Genomic DNA, 15,775 nt, shown 5'->3' with positions numbered 1-15,775 from the left:
TGGCTCAAAAGGAGTTGTTTTTCAAAAAAAGATAAAATTCAGTAAAGGCAAGAGGGTTTTCAATTTAATAATACTTTGTGCAGCTCCTTTGTTATAATGTATAGATTGATTCACTATACTTTTGTTTCCCAGCAAACTGAAGATGAGAAGGGGAGCTGGTTAGATGGGTGAGAATAATTCTTTCACAGTGAAAGAATCCTTTCTGAGTTTTGTTTCGGATGCATTTGCACTCTCTCAAGACAATTTTGTTTATAAATCAGCGAAAACCTCTGGTGGCTACAAATTAATCCCACTTTTACTCTTACCAAGATTCTTAACTCTTCTAAAAAGTGACCAGGTTCCTACCTAAGCTGAAAATTAGTAATTCTAATGTTCTTGGTGTTTAAGTAAGCTGCTAAAACTGATATAGTACTATATCTTTAAAAACATAATTGTAATGATGAGAATAAAATCAATCACAAACCATAAGAAAAATAGATATCTTCAAACCAGCCTAACTTCATTTTCTGAGGAAATTACAAGTTTGGTAAAGGAAAATAACCAGATAAGGAAGATATTTAGGCTTCTATAAATCTTATGGCTATTACATAAAGAAAATTATAGTTCATCTATATGGAAAACATTAATTAGGAACTGGGTGATGGACTTATCTTACAAATAGCTGTCAAAAGAAATTTTAATCAATAGCAATATTTCCAGGACTGTTATATATCAATCTGAAGCTTGGCATTAATTGATATTTTTCACCGTATCATCACTGTTATCACACTGTTGATGGCAGAATGCCAACCAAGGGCAAACCTGTTCTTCTGGGTGACTTGGATTGCAAAGTAGGATTGGAGCTGGAAAAGTAAAAATCTTTCGTTATATACCCAAAAGCAAAGTAATAAATCAAGTAATGGGGACTATGAACTGTGCCTGGTGATTAAGAGAGGTATTGTGAAAGCAGACACTGTGAAATGTGTTTGAGTATCATTGTGGAGAAGCAACTGAACACACAACATAAGTAGTGCAGCAGAAAATGGAATTTGAGGGGGTGTTCACCTCTGTATGGCACTTCTGATTTGGTGCAGGACTGTAGCATGCACCTCTAGCCTTACATTTCTAAAATTCTACTAAAAATTGGCAAGATGTAGGGGCTGCCCAGCAAGGGAGATGATATATAGATTCAGTGGATCTACAGCTACAGGATCTGTAACTGACTCCTTATGGATCCTGTGTCCATGGTAGTTATGTGTCTGTCCAGACAGCTGTAAACCAGATGAGGTTTTGGTCTTCATTTTGGGGGGAGCCTTAAGAGAGAAGGATTCCATCTCCCAGTTTTTGTACTTGTTGTGGACAGTGTTGCTGATTTTTACAGCGATTCAGTCTTACTCCTCATTTCCATGCAGCACTAAGCCAAACTATTGCTCCACTTCATTATCTTGGATCTCTCAAGGATAAAAACGAGCACAACCTAAGTGATACTGAAATGTTGAAGACACTAAAAGCAGTATGAGTCTTCCAATTTGAGCTATGTTGTTAAAAAAATACTTACTGCAGAAGTTGTTCTATCACAGGTATATCCTGAACATCCCTGGACTCTACTGCACTGTGGCCTGTTAAACCCTTACGTGAGTGTCTGTGGGCACTTGGGAATGTTAATTCACAGCTACAGTTCATTCAAATTAATTTTCCTGAGGTTTCCTGTTTAGGAAAGCCTAAATTTATTACAAGAGGTCTGGCTAACAGCCCTGAAATGGAATTTATCACAAGTATGAACATTTCAATGACATTCCTGTTACAAGCCCTCACCACAAATATTTTTCCTTGAACACTCTACCTCTATATCCTAAAAATTACACAGGTAAATCCCTAGTCTTTCACACAAATTGAAAAGCCTACTAAGTGTAAGAAATACTGTAAGAAGTGATCAAGTATAAAAAGCTGCTTTGGCTGAGACATTTCCCAGAAGTGATACAACAAAATTAAAATCAACTTATTCCCCTGGAAAAACATTAATACATGTATCACTGCAGCGGTTCCACAAGACGTTTCTCTAAATTTAATACAATTTCTGGAATAGCTTTTTAGAATAGTTTTCACAGAAATTGCTGAAGGAAGGAGACTTTACCTGAATAAATAATAAAAAAAAATGTGTGAGGCAGATGGTACAGAGATCTAGGATCTAATTTCTGCCAGACTTCAACTGTGGCCATTCATCTGCCTTTGAATTTTCTATGTGAGGATAACAAAACCACCTTTGGAAAAACTCCCAGCTCTCCCTATAATCTTTAAGCAATTTCTAAGCAAATCTTGGAGATGTTTTGGTTTTCTTTTGACAAAGAAAAGTCCACAATGTTCTTAGAGCTGTCTAAAACATTTTGACATGGAGCTGCAATACAATTTTCCTTTGAAAAATTTCATTTTCAAGTAAAAAATCCTCACAGTTTGTGGGGGAATGGGAAGTTTCCAGTCAGATTTTTTCTTTTTTCTCTTTATTTTTTTTTTTGAAGAAAAGCAACATGAAAAGAGCAATGATTTTCTTGCTGAAAATAAGTAAAGACTGACATTAAAGTACAGCTTTGAGAAAGCCAGTCTGGATTTCTGTCTAGCATACCACAGTAACTGAAATCTGCATCTTATGTTAGCTGTCTTTCTTTTCTTTTTTTTTTTCCACTTTTTTACTTCTATAACTACCCTCTTATTTTTCTTTTTTCCCTTATGCATTTTATTTGTTATATTTTAATTGTGTCGCCATTCCATTATTCTTTTAAATCCTTCTGTTCCTCACTCATAATTTTAAACCTTTCTGACTACTTTTCTTCTTCCTTTTTTTCTTTCTTTATCCTCTTTCTTTCATCTGTTCTTTCATCTATTTTTTTGCATAAGCTCCCTTTTTAGAAATTCTGAAATTCTGCAAGTTCTGGTATGCTCTTCTTTCCCCATGGAAGACAGATGGTCAAGGTAGACAGAAGACTACTCTCTTGGTCTCTGTTTGCACAAGGATATTGGGTTTGTGTGGCAAGGGTGTGGTAGCAGGGGGGGCTATAGAGATGGCTTCTGCAAGAAACTGCCAGAAGCTTCCCCTGTGTCCAATGGATTCAATGCTGGTGGGCTCTAAGGCTCTAAGGCAAGACCAAGCTCTTGAAGTTAGCACCTCTGGGATAACATAGTTAAGAAGAAGGAAAAGTTACTGACAGCAGCAGTTGCAGCCAGAGAAAGGAGTGAGAATATATGAGAGAAACAGCCCTTTCAGACCCTAAGGACAGTGAAGAAAAAACCAACGAAACAAAAAATAAAAGATCTGTTACTTTGAATACAAGAAGCACTGTTTCTCTGCAAGTGTTTTCTACAAGGGAAAGCTGCAAGGGCAGCATTTGTGAGCTTTAAATGATGTGCCTATCTTCCCCAATCAATGATTCTTGCAGTGAATATGATCATGAAGGAAACTGAATTCCTATGCTAATTGGTGCACACATTGACTCTCACAAGTTAACGGTAACCCAGACAGAATCAAAAGCAACTTCTGCTGGTTTTTGGTGGTTGGTGTTGTGCAATTGTACTTTGGTTATTACAAATAGTCCTGTTTTAGAAGAAGAACAGAGCCCTAAGAGTGTGTGTGATTGTGACCTTGGATGTCGGACCCAGTTCAAGGGTGGCATTAATTAGTGGTTCAGCCCAGTGAAACTAATGGCCAAAGAAGCTGCCACAGGGGTTCTATCTTTTTACGTAGCTTCACTCTCCCTTAGGCTACTTCCCTGGCTTAATCCCTCCCCTACCCAGCCTAGAAATCCATTTCTTTTTCTTATTTAAGATTCCATAGACCTTTCATATTTAATATTAGTATAAAGGGAAAACCGCACCCCAGGAGAAAGATCAGAGTTGAGGCATCAGATTCATTCTTCCCTTAATGAAGAGGAACAGCAGGATGGATAAAAATCAATGACTTAAAAAATAAATTGGAGTTTTAATTTAAGTTTAAGAAAATCTTTATTGAGTAAAACCATTTAAAACTAAGTTTTAGGCCTATATTTAGTCCAATTTATTCTGATGTATTAAATCATTCAAAGTTCAAAGAAAAAAATCCCAAAATGTGTTGCTGGCAAGGTACATCAGGCCAGTGAGTCACTACTCATTAGCAGTGAAAAGAAAATAGTTGTTCTAGGTTCCAATTACTTCATCCAGTGACTAAAGTCAACACAGAGAAAATGGAGATATTTGTTTTTACTGTGTAGTCTTCAGTTATTATCCTAAAAAGATAGCAATATTTTTTTTCCCCTTTGGAATTAAATATAATCCTTTTGCTGGCACTCAGCACTGGGTCTGAAAGAGCAGAATGCCTATTTTCTTCTACTACCTAAGGTTAAAAATGAAGTGTAAGATGAGACTTAATCATTTTAAAATCTTGAATGATATAATAGGCAGAAACAGCCATTGCAAATCACTTTAATAAGCCTTCCTTTGTTGATTAAAATAATTTGTTTGAAAAGCAAATTATATTTTTTTTAGCTTTACGATTTTCTTCTTGAGGACACTTACATTAACTTGTATTTATAAATACTGATTCATAATCTATATTTTTGTAAAGTATTATCTTCTATAATATGCTTTAATAAATGTGTATAATTAGAAAACTATGTATGTAGACATGATAAAATAGTTATACTTAGTTATAAATCAACATGTTCTAAAATTTACCAGCCCAAAATAATTAGTCTCTCTTTAGGAAAATAACTGAGAAGTATCTATGCAAAACAAGACAAAAATAGGTCTTGTTAAAAATAAAATAAACCAGCAAGTTTTCTGTTTGGAAGGTCATGATTCTTTCTCAGGCTGTTCTGTTCTAAATGTTCATACAACTTGCTAAGAAGCCCAGAGGTCCAGCTCAACAGGGTTTAATATGCAATCCATAAGCACATGTGACAGCACAGGTTTTTCACAGCAAAAATCATGGTGCTACCACGTCCTGGCATGTCCCTGTCAGTCTTGAAAAACAAGAACACATTCTCTAGGCATCTGCCATGAAGGAGATGTTGTTGATAGGTGTGTGTGAGCTGTTATTAGGAGGAGACTATGTAAGAAATGAGCCTGATTTTTGCACGCATCTTTGTTTTCTGTTTAATTCAGAAAACTGTGACTGCCTGTCCTACCTTAGCAAGATGCCTATCCGGGTTAGAGAAATACAAGCAGCCCCTGCAGATAAGATATTGTTCCTCAAATCTGCAGAAGCAAATTAGAAACAGGAATTGGAGGAGGAATTTGCTCAGAAGGCAGAGCAGCTCTTCACAGCACAAATTAAAATCTTGCCAGTTTTTGGGACTGGTCTCAATGCACACACACTTCATTTGGTCCATGGATATTATTCCAGTTGTTTCCAGTGTGAGTGAATGGAAACACATCCACTGTTTTAGGGCCTGAAGATGTGCTAACTGCTTTCAGTCCTCATCGCAACGAAGGCCTTTGCACTAGAGGGCAAAATTCACTTTGAAGCTGAAGAGTTTTACTCTGTCAGATCCTGAAAAAAGTAATGTAAACCGCCACTGAGCACTGAGGGGTAAAGGCCTAACTTGGATTTGGATTCTGATTTTTAACTCTGCTGTATCATGGGGTAGGGGGAAGCTCTGTTATCTTTTCAGCATGTACAATGTTTGTGTGTGAAAGCAAATACTATTGCACAAAGAAATGAAGCTCCACTTTGCACATGCAGTTGTTTCAGGATTTACCCCAATTCAGATTACAGATGGGAATAATATTTCTGTTTACTCATCAATACACAAAACAAAAAAATTTTTGTTTCTTTTGTAAAAGCTTCCCCCCCCCCTTTCCCCACTCCCATCCCCCCGTTGTCTTTATGCCTAGTATTTTTCCACACTTTATTTCCTAAAAGACTAGCGGGTTTGACGATGCATTGTGATTTCTTTTCTACAGGGCTTTATGAAGGAAGCTGAAGGCAGTTCTCATTAGTCTCACTGACATCTTTTATCACTTATCAGAGGAACAAGCAAACGGAGAGCAATTCCTTTGATCATGGCAAAAGTAGAAAGAGTATTAAAAACCCTATGAAGATTCACTAAGTAGAAAGTAGAAAAGACAGTCTGTGGCATGTTTCAAAGAAGTAACATGATTTAAAGTTGCCAGATTTACTTGTATATATTAAAGAATTGTTAATGATGCTTAATGATGATAATGATGTTTTTTTTAAAAAAAAAACCAACAAACCAGGCAAAGATGTTCTTAGGTAGAATGGATGGATTAGATCAATTGGAAAATATCTCTAAAAGGTGAGCTGTGGCAGAAGGAAATTCTGTGATTCAATGAAAATCCTTGAAAATAAAAATAAGGCTGTAACAGTGGCACAATGGATTGAAAAAGAAACTTGTTCTCATGGGAGAGTGTTAAGAAATCTGGAGTTCCTTTTCTTTTGAAAGCATTCTGTGGTGAATCAATGTATGTTTGTGAAGACTGCATGTAGGAACTGCAGTGCATGCAATTATCCAGGTATACCTGGCTGCCTAACTCTCACCTTAGAGTGCCACTGCTTTCTCATTCTATGGAAAAATAAGATTTTTCTTGGTGGTTCTGAGTATTGATTCAGCTAGCAAGATGCCCTGGTTGTGCGCCTTGCATCATTGCCAACAGGGCAGGGAGAAAAAGGGAAGCAAATATATCCTCCTACAACTACCGAGTATTATGCAGCCTAGACCCACCAGTGCTTTTCTGTATGGATACAGCTCAGTTATCCACTGTTTATAAATCCCTTTCCAATTTCTGTATGTGATCAGCTCGTATCTCAAAGCATCAGATTTAAATCGCACTTGAAGACCCTTGTCTTAACCTGTGAAAATACAGAGATCACTTATTTAAGCATTTTCTGTCAGCATAGACTCTGTGCCTGCTTTGTCCCTGTAGTGTTTTTTACTGCTGTCGTGGTTTAAGCAACATAGCTAATTTTCAACTACATTGAATTTGATTTGGATATGATGCAATGTAGTACATTTCTATCACCCCTTTTGTGCAAGCATCCCCAGAGCACTTTCTGATCAAGCTAAAATTAGCTCTAAACTACATGCAAATTCCTAAAATATTAATTTAAAAAACTGTTAAAAAGAAGGTTGAAATGTATGCACTCAGTTCAAAGTTCAAATGGGCAGAGGGGTAAGTTCTCTTTCACACCAGAGTAACAGAGGAGGACCTAATTCAGTGTATTTCTTTGTAAACAGGCTTGGAGTGTGATTCTTCAAGCAGTGCAGGGCGCTGCTCTAACAGTACTGACCAGAATTAATTGCATGACTGCTGTAAATGACCTGGAGGTTGCAGGTGAAGCAATACATAAGTGGGTTGTCAGAACTCCATTTATGTACACATTGTTCTAACATTTGCTGCTTCTGATAAGAAGTGAGGAAGCCACACAATTCTTTGTGATACATGGCCTCAGTCATCTTTGAGGAAGACAGTGGGAGGAATAAACAAATAGCTTTGAGGGATGTGACTCATGGACCCAAAATGATACAGATCTTTTTGCCAGAGCAAAGGGCTTGGAGATAGAGCAAACTCCAGTTGGTTTCTCAGGATTAAAGAAAGAAGATTGTTGCCAGAAGTTGCAGGGAGGGACAGGCTGACAACTCGGTGACATGCTGAAGAAGGCTAAGAATTAGATCTCTTGCTAGACCTAGAGATCTTGATGAAAATCAGACTAGCATACTATCTGTTTCATTGTTGTAAGACTTTCTTTTGAAAATCTTTTCATTTAAATAAATGTTTCTTTAAGGCAGTAATTTGATCAGTAGTGCTGCTCCTTCATGAAAGTGATCTATAGGGCCTCAGCGTTGAACCTGCTGAGAAAATTAGAAGAAAGACTGCTGCCTGGTGATGGTTTGAACTAGCAGAAGAACTGAACATACTTAGCTGTGTGCATGTTTGTTAATGGCTCTGCCTGTACCAAAGGTGGTAGTCAGGCTGGTGAAAGTCCAGCTCCATGGCTTATGCCTGCAGCTTGCAGAGTAGTGAGACAAAGGGCATCAGTGGCAACCTGAAATCATGGCAACTGTGTGATCAGTGCATATGCTTTGAGGGACAGCTGCAACAGGCAAGAAATCCTTCAATGGCAGGGAAAAAAAGGAAGAAAACTTTTACAGCCACATGGCTAGGAAAGAGAGCATTTGAAGTCTGGCATTGGTTACAAAGAACAATGAAAAAAAATCAGAGAAAAGTCAGATTTTTAAATGCAACTGTACAAGGAGACATGAACTCTTGTAACCATGGCTAATGCATTAAGCAAGTCACACATTTTGTGGAGATTTGTTTTCTAACACCTCATGGCCCCCAAACTGTAGCTGAAAACTTACTACAGAGTGCACCTAAGCTGTACTACAGTATGGCAGGAAGGGCTGGAAGTGCGTATGTCTGAAAACTTCGTTTTAGGCTGAGCTTTTTAGGTGTCTTTGGCTATATGTGCTTCTGTGAAATTATCAACTTTACTAAAATAGAAAGATAACATGTGGTGAGGATGTACATACAGGATACAGCATTCAGTGAATAGATCCCATTTGAGCTTGAGAAAAGAGCAACAGTATAGGTCAATTAGGAAGTTAAGGACACCTCTGGAGCCTGTCCTGCTGCAGCTGGTCCTTTATGCTGTGGTGAATTGTCAAACACAGCAACAGAGAAATGGTGACTCAAGCACATTATTTATAATTTAGAGACCTTTCCATAGCTAATAAACTGATCTACTTTGCTTCAAATGTAATTGCAGAGAGAAGGTTTGTGGAGCCACATAGCGACATTGTGAAACAGATGCAAAGTAGTAGCTATCAATACACTCGATGGAAAGACTGAAACTCTGGACTGACATGCAAATAATCTGCCCAGCTCTTCCATGTGCTTCGTCTGACTGTGATTACCTGTGTAATTGTTCTTTGTCTCAGCATTCCACTTATTTCTGTTTATTGTGTTTACTGCTCCCTTACCATCTCTGTTGTGAGCATCAGTGGCATGCTACAGTGTGGCAGAAATAGGGAAAACATGCTGAGATCAGATGAAGTGTCTCCCTCGCACTGTCTTCATGCGCTGCCTCTTGAGTATTGAAGAGCTTTGGGGTGGCAGCAGCAAACAAAGGCTGTTTCAGGGTGCTCTGCCTTCCCAAATGGAAATTAATTCCTTTCCTATACAGGAGATTTATCTGGCGAATTAGGTTAGTTATCATTAAGCTACTGCATAGCAGGACAAATCATAATTTTAAATACATTTAAAATATATCCTGATGCAGCACAAATCAAGCCTCTTACAGCTGCTATGTGGACCATGAACATGGTCAGATGAACATGGAGCATAATAATCAAGGAATAAGTTAGTTGGGTTTACTGCTGCTTGTCAAGACCATATAATTTATACCATCGTTTACTTGCAACCAAGTATCCTCACTGCTGTCTCCTCAGGATAATAAAAATATAAATGCATAAACCAAAATGAGTTCTTCCTGTCAGTTTGAGTTACTTTTTTTACCTTAAAAATCTGCATGTCTCTTTGTTCTCCAGAGGAGATGAAATGAATGGAAACTTATAGCCTTCCTTTGCCAGAGTTTCCCAACATCAGCCCTAAAAATGCAGTCATCTGTTATGCAATTAACCAACCATTTCTTTGCTTCTTCCAAGATTTCTTCTGTCTCTTCAAACAAATAGCAAACTCTTCTTCCTGGTTCTGCCTTTTTTGAGTCTTCTTTTTTTTTGATCATCACAATCTAGTTTCATGACAGACTTAATAATCTCATGGGCACCAGAGCTCTCTGCCAAGGTTTATGCAGATTTAAAGCCTGGATTAATCTGGCCTGGTATTTGTAAAATGTTCTGAACATGTGAAGCACTATAAAAGCACTGTATATTATTACTGAGTCCATGGAAGTCTGACCTGCTAACTCAGAACACATTTAAGCTGATGTTCCTGGAGGTGAGGTGCAGTGACAGGAACAACCAAATCCGTGTCTCGTCTTGTAAGATTATCTCTCTCTCTCTTTTCTTTCTTTTTGTTTTTTTTTTAATTTTCCTTACAGGATTTCTGGAAAAATATTAATAGAGAGAGACCTCCTTCAAAGATTTCAACTCCTGAGACTATTCTCTCAAAGTCTTTAACGTAGTCATCCTTTGTTTTGCTGCCACTGGACTGCCCAGTTCCTGTATCCTGTTTCCTAAGCACTTAAAAGCTAGCTGAAGAAACCTTTTTGGAAAAAAAAAAAAAAGAAAAAAGAAAAAAAAATCCCCCAAACAACACCCCCAAAACAAACAAACAAACAAACCGAACCAACAAAACAACAAAGCAACAACAACAAAACAAAACAAAAACCAAAAACAAAACGAAACAAAACAAAACAAACCAACCAACCAACCAAACAAAAACCCACAAAAACCACCAAAATCTCCATGCAGGAAAGTTGCTTTCAAACCCTGGGCTGCAGATAGCATGCAGTGGGGGAGAAGTCAGCCTTCAAATCTTGGCCATCCCAGCACCCTGATAAAAGTCACTAGCACAACTCAGGGAACTGTAAGCCAATGCTAGCCAGACCTGCTAAACGTTTCTATGTTTTGCTACTTAAAGCACAGATGAAGGAGATGACTGACAACTACAGCCCAGGTTTAGTCATCGTGTTTTCCTCTTCCATGTTATTAACAAGAGGACAAAGCTAAAAATCAGCTTGTGTATGTATGGTGTTTGCAGTATATTTGTACCTTTATATAATTAAATTAATGGAGATTTAGAATATTTTATAGTAGCTGGATTCAAAGCAGGGTCAGCCCTCTTTTTCACACTTGGGAGTGCAGCTATCTAAAATGGAGTCAATGAACTTTCCTTGGCACTGTTCAGAAGGCATTATGGGCCCATTTATTTTTACTTCCCTCCCCCCATTATTTGATAGTTCTTTTAAGAGTTGTGAGTTTTACTTGGTTCCTTTTGATCAGAAGGAAAAGGTACTGCAGGAACTGAGACGCTGCAGTGACTCTGGCTTTGAACTCACCAGGTCTAAAAGCCTGCAAGAACATTTTCTCTTTCAGCTTTCTAGCCAGCTCAGAGAGCTGGCTGATAAAGGGGTATGATAAATTGTCCTGAAGGACAGTTGGAAATCTGGGTGCTACAGTCTGAACTAAAAATGGAATTGATATATATATATTTAGTTTAACCATATTAAAATTCAAGTGTTAGACTTTAGAGTAGATTCTTTTAAAAAATCAAGTCGTTAAAAAAAAAAAAAAAAAAAAGAAAAAGTTTATTTTCCGTTTATTTCAGATTGCAGGGGTCCTGAGCTCCTGCAAATGCTGCAGCTCCATCTAGTGGCACTGCAACCAGTTGCCAAGGGGGGAGGCAAATGTTCTTCTACAAATGCTAATAAAGAAAAACACTGGGCTTTAAATTTTCTATTTTCCGTAAAATTCTTTAGGATTTTCTTTTGGATATCTCAGTTAGAGTCTACACTAGTGCTGTCTGGAATGAAACAATATTTAAATGTCACTAATTTAGAGAGATCAGTATATCACAGTCCATCCAGACAATTTCTCTTCAGTATTTTTCTTGCCTGAATAATTACAAACTTACAGATGTATTCCTATTTCTAATAAAAGAAGGTAGTATGTTGATCCAAATTTATTAAAATGCTTGGCAAACATTTATTAAGCATCAAACCATTTAAATTTGTTTGTTCTATCCACTTATCCATCCATCTGTCCATCCGCCCATCCATCGTGTATAGAGATAGTGCACGTTTATATAGACAGTAGAGTTATTCTGCTCTTGATTACATTACAACTTAATTTATTTCAGTGTAATTACCCTCACGTCTCAGTGGTCTGACATGAAAATTAGTTTCTTGTTTATCTGTATATATAGCAAATATATACTCGGCAAAGTGTGATGAACATATGTTGTAATGTGATCTTAATGTAAATAGGTTGGTTCTTTGGGGTTCTCACCTCATCCAGATGGGTATTGACATTCGGTATTTTACACCATTGCAACTGTGTTTAGTTTTTCAACGCATCTTGCTCCTGCCTTTGATCTAATCAGAAGATAAACATTCTTGATTTGATTTGCTCAGCTGCTGTCTGAGGCATACAACCTAGATTTCATCTTGTGTCCTGAACTCGACTCCCATGCTGCTTGTACAAATCTGTTGAATTCAATAAATGTATTTAGCCTTATTAAGATTCAGGAAAGCAAATATTATCCTCCAGTGATACCACAGACAACAGGAGTTAATAACAAGTATGTGATAAAGATCACAGGATTCCCTGTAAACAAGATGCTGCATTGCACAGAGCACATCTTGTCTGCATATGTTTCATAAATAACTAGGCATTCTCATGGGCTTCTTTAGTTATTTTAGAAAGTTGTGTAAACAGTATTATCTACTTAATGCTCCAAATGATATAATAATTGATATGGAAATGGGGCAAAGCTCAATAGATCATAATACAACTCTCCATGGAATCTTTGAGATGGTTCTGACCAGATTTTATTTAAATTTTCTTCTAGCTTTTATGCATACAGCCTGTGGTTTGTTCGACATGCTAGGAAGCTGTTGGTTGGACAGTGTTTTCTTTTTTGGCATTTTTTTTTTTTCTGCAAAAGTAATTTAATGTGAATTTATACTTGGCTTGTTATCTGCTGTAGGTATACTTCAGAGGTGTCAATGTGAAGAGTAAGATCATATGGAAAGCTCTGTTGGATTGTGTGCTGTTGTTCAGAAAACTGGATACTAACAGCTTGTTAACATATGTGATACTCTGTAGTGGTTGTGTGACTCTTCTTGTTTAGGCTACGAGAGCAGTTGAAAGAAATACCAGAGTTCCAAGAAATCATTAAAACTGGAAAAATGTATTTGAAAATATTTTTCTATTCCTTCTTGTGGAGAATGATATTGAAGCCTGAAGGGTTTTTTTAAACATATTCTAAAAAACTCTTACACAAGACTTTCTGCTTTGTTTGGTTGTTTGCTTTGGGGATTTTTTTTTTTCTTATAAGGTAGTGGTTAGAATATTTTCTCCCTTCAACCACTTATTAGCTCTTCAAATTAGTCAGACTTACTAAACTGTTTTCTCTACCATACACAGGCTATTGTCTCAGGTGTATGATACCAGGCAAAATTAAGCTGTGTTGTGTTTCTCCATGCAAGGTGTACTTGAGAACATGCAGCTGTGACATGTCTCTGTTTTCAAAGCTGTGATGCCAGTTGTGCTGAAATATTTCTCCACACAGTTAGTGTGGTCTCTAGACCACTGAATTTGACATTCGTGAAAAATCACTTTTCTTGTTTGTACAATTCCCAATAATACTGGCATTTGAAAGAAATCCAACATTTGATTAGACTTAATCAAGGTCACTCAGTGGGCTTGTGAGGTTGCCAAGAGCAGAGCTCGGGTAACCAGACATTGTCTGTTGACTTCAGCTGCTTTCCAGGTATGGAGAATGGCTGATGAATGTTAATATTGCACAGGACAAATGCCAGCAACTGCTTATTTTCATTTATTTTATTAAACTGAAAAAAGTTTTTGTAAAAAGCACACATTGTTTTGGGAGACAGGAAAAGGATTTATTTATAGAACAGGTTTTTATCACTCAAATATTGTACGGCAATGAGGAGTGGAAGTAAAACAGCTGTCTGGGACAGGAACCACCAGCTTAATTAATTTATATTCTGTTCTTGCAGATGTGGTAGTGCTAGAGCTTTCTTCTTCCAAAATAGCTTCACTGATGCAGTGCTATTCTCTTTTGCTGGCCCAGCATGTGGAGAGGTGGGATATGTGCTCTGGAGACAGCATGCAAGCCCCATGGAGAGTGCACAAGGTTTTTAGTCATTGTTTCTCCAGTGACTTCTTAACACAAGTTAAGGAAGAGCAATAGATAAGCAAGACAGGTAGATGCAGATGAAAATACCCATTTCCTTTTTAAGCCATTCTTAGAACATTATTCAGAGGAAAACCAAGACACAGTCGTAGGCGGAAAGCACCAATTTAACCTTTATACCTTTTATGAAAAGCCAGGACAGATTCAATTCATGGATGCAGGCTTTGCAGCCACTACTGTATTCCTGCACCGGGCAATGTTAATAGGGAAAGAAACTAATCTCTGGTTCTCTGCAGGAAATCTGCCTTACCTGGCTATATGTTTTGAACTGTGGAAGATAAAGTTGCATGTACAGGCAGAAGGAACCCATTCCTTGCAGGCTGTCATTCGAAGTGGAAGATAGGATTGTCAGTATGGGAGCAGGAATTCCAGTACCTTTTATTTTAGTAACTGGTGAATACTCACATTGCTGTAAAAACCAAGTGAAAAAGAATTTACAGAAGCTGACTTTTGAAATGTGAATAAATGAAAGCAGAATTCTTTCGGCAGGTCCAAACAGCCTCTGAGAGAACACAGCTAAGAAATCAGAACTGGCTGATGGCCCATGGGGCTGATGAGCCAGCATGGTCTCACTGCAGTCCTATGCAATAAATAGATAAATTTTGTAACTTCTCTGGTATGTGAGGAAAGTAAAGTCTGAGTTTAAAATAAAGACTGCATTAGTAAGAAACTATGCACACATATTGGCAACTTACTGCTTCTAAATTCTCTTCTATGTCAGGATACCTTGAAGAAATGAAATAGGCTTGTATAAAACAAAATTGCTTCCATCTCAGTTCACATTTCTACGTTAAATGCAGGAGTTAACTTACTGGGTCAAGTTTCACAATTTTTCTGTTTAGAGACCACTGAAAACCTGAGTGAGGAAACTTTACTGAGGAAGTAGTCGATGAGGAAATAGGGCACAGAAGCTGTTATTTCTGCAAAGTTCAGACCACCTCTGTGGCAGAGCTCCAGGTGAAATCCAGGCCCATTGGTCCCCACTCAGTGCCATCACCATCCTAGCTTTCTCTTTCCAAGGATTTTCAATGTCATCTCTGAAGAGATAATAAATCCAAAGGTCATAGGCTCTGCATTTGCAGGAAGGGAATGCATGCGTGATTTGCTGGGGGGATGTTGAATTGTGGGGATTTTAATTCTGCTGTATTCTAATAGTAATAAAATCACAAGCTGATTTTATGAACATTATGCTTGACCCCTTGATGGCATGTGCTTTGGCTGTACAGATTCCTACATGAAGTGGCTTGACTGGATGCTTCAATGCAGCAGAAATTGAAATCAGACCTCTGAGTGATGTAGATGCTATGATACGCCCTTCCTGGGTAGTTCTGAGATGCTGTGTCTGACTGATGGCTACAGATATCCCACTGAAACGGCTTTCCATTAAAGAAGTTCACTGTGGTGGAATTAGCAACAAATACATTGCTCTTTCTTCACAGCATTCCTGTATTTATCTATTTCAATTTCTCCCATAATACAAGGAAACTGACCTCTGCCTTCTAGTGACAGATACAGTGATTCTAGAACTATTTTGCTGACAAAACTCTGCTATACGGAAAAGCATTCTCAGAAATTTGACTTATGCCAGCAAAACGGGGGGGGGGGTGGGGGGGGTGGGGGAGTGGGGAAGTGGGGGGGTGGGGTGTGGTGTGGCATTGCTTATTTTAGTGCCTTCTGAATTATGTCAATTTTTCTCTTAGCCAAATTGCATATCCTCATATTCCCAATGTGTGCTGCCATGCCAACAGAAATTGGTTAGTTTTGGATCACTTAACCCTTTGGAGATGAAAAATTATAGAATTACCACAAGCAGAGGTTAAGTAAGATCTCTGATGTGCCATTTTCGAGGTATTTGTCTTTGCTAGACAGCATGTACTTACAGACCCTCTAATCTTGTAGTCAGCTG

The sequence above is a fragment of the Psittacula echo genome, assembly GCF_963264785.1.
Source record: "Psittacula echo genome assembly, chromosome: Z".
Taxonomy (NCBI): domain Eukaryota; kingdom Metazoa; phylum Chordata; class Aves; order Psittaciformes; family Psittacidae; genus Psittacula; species Psittacula echo.
The sequence above is the reverse complement of the archived record's forward strand: the minus strand, read 5'-3'. Positions refer to the sequence as shown.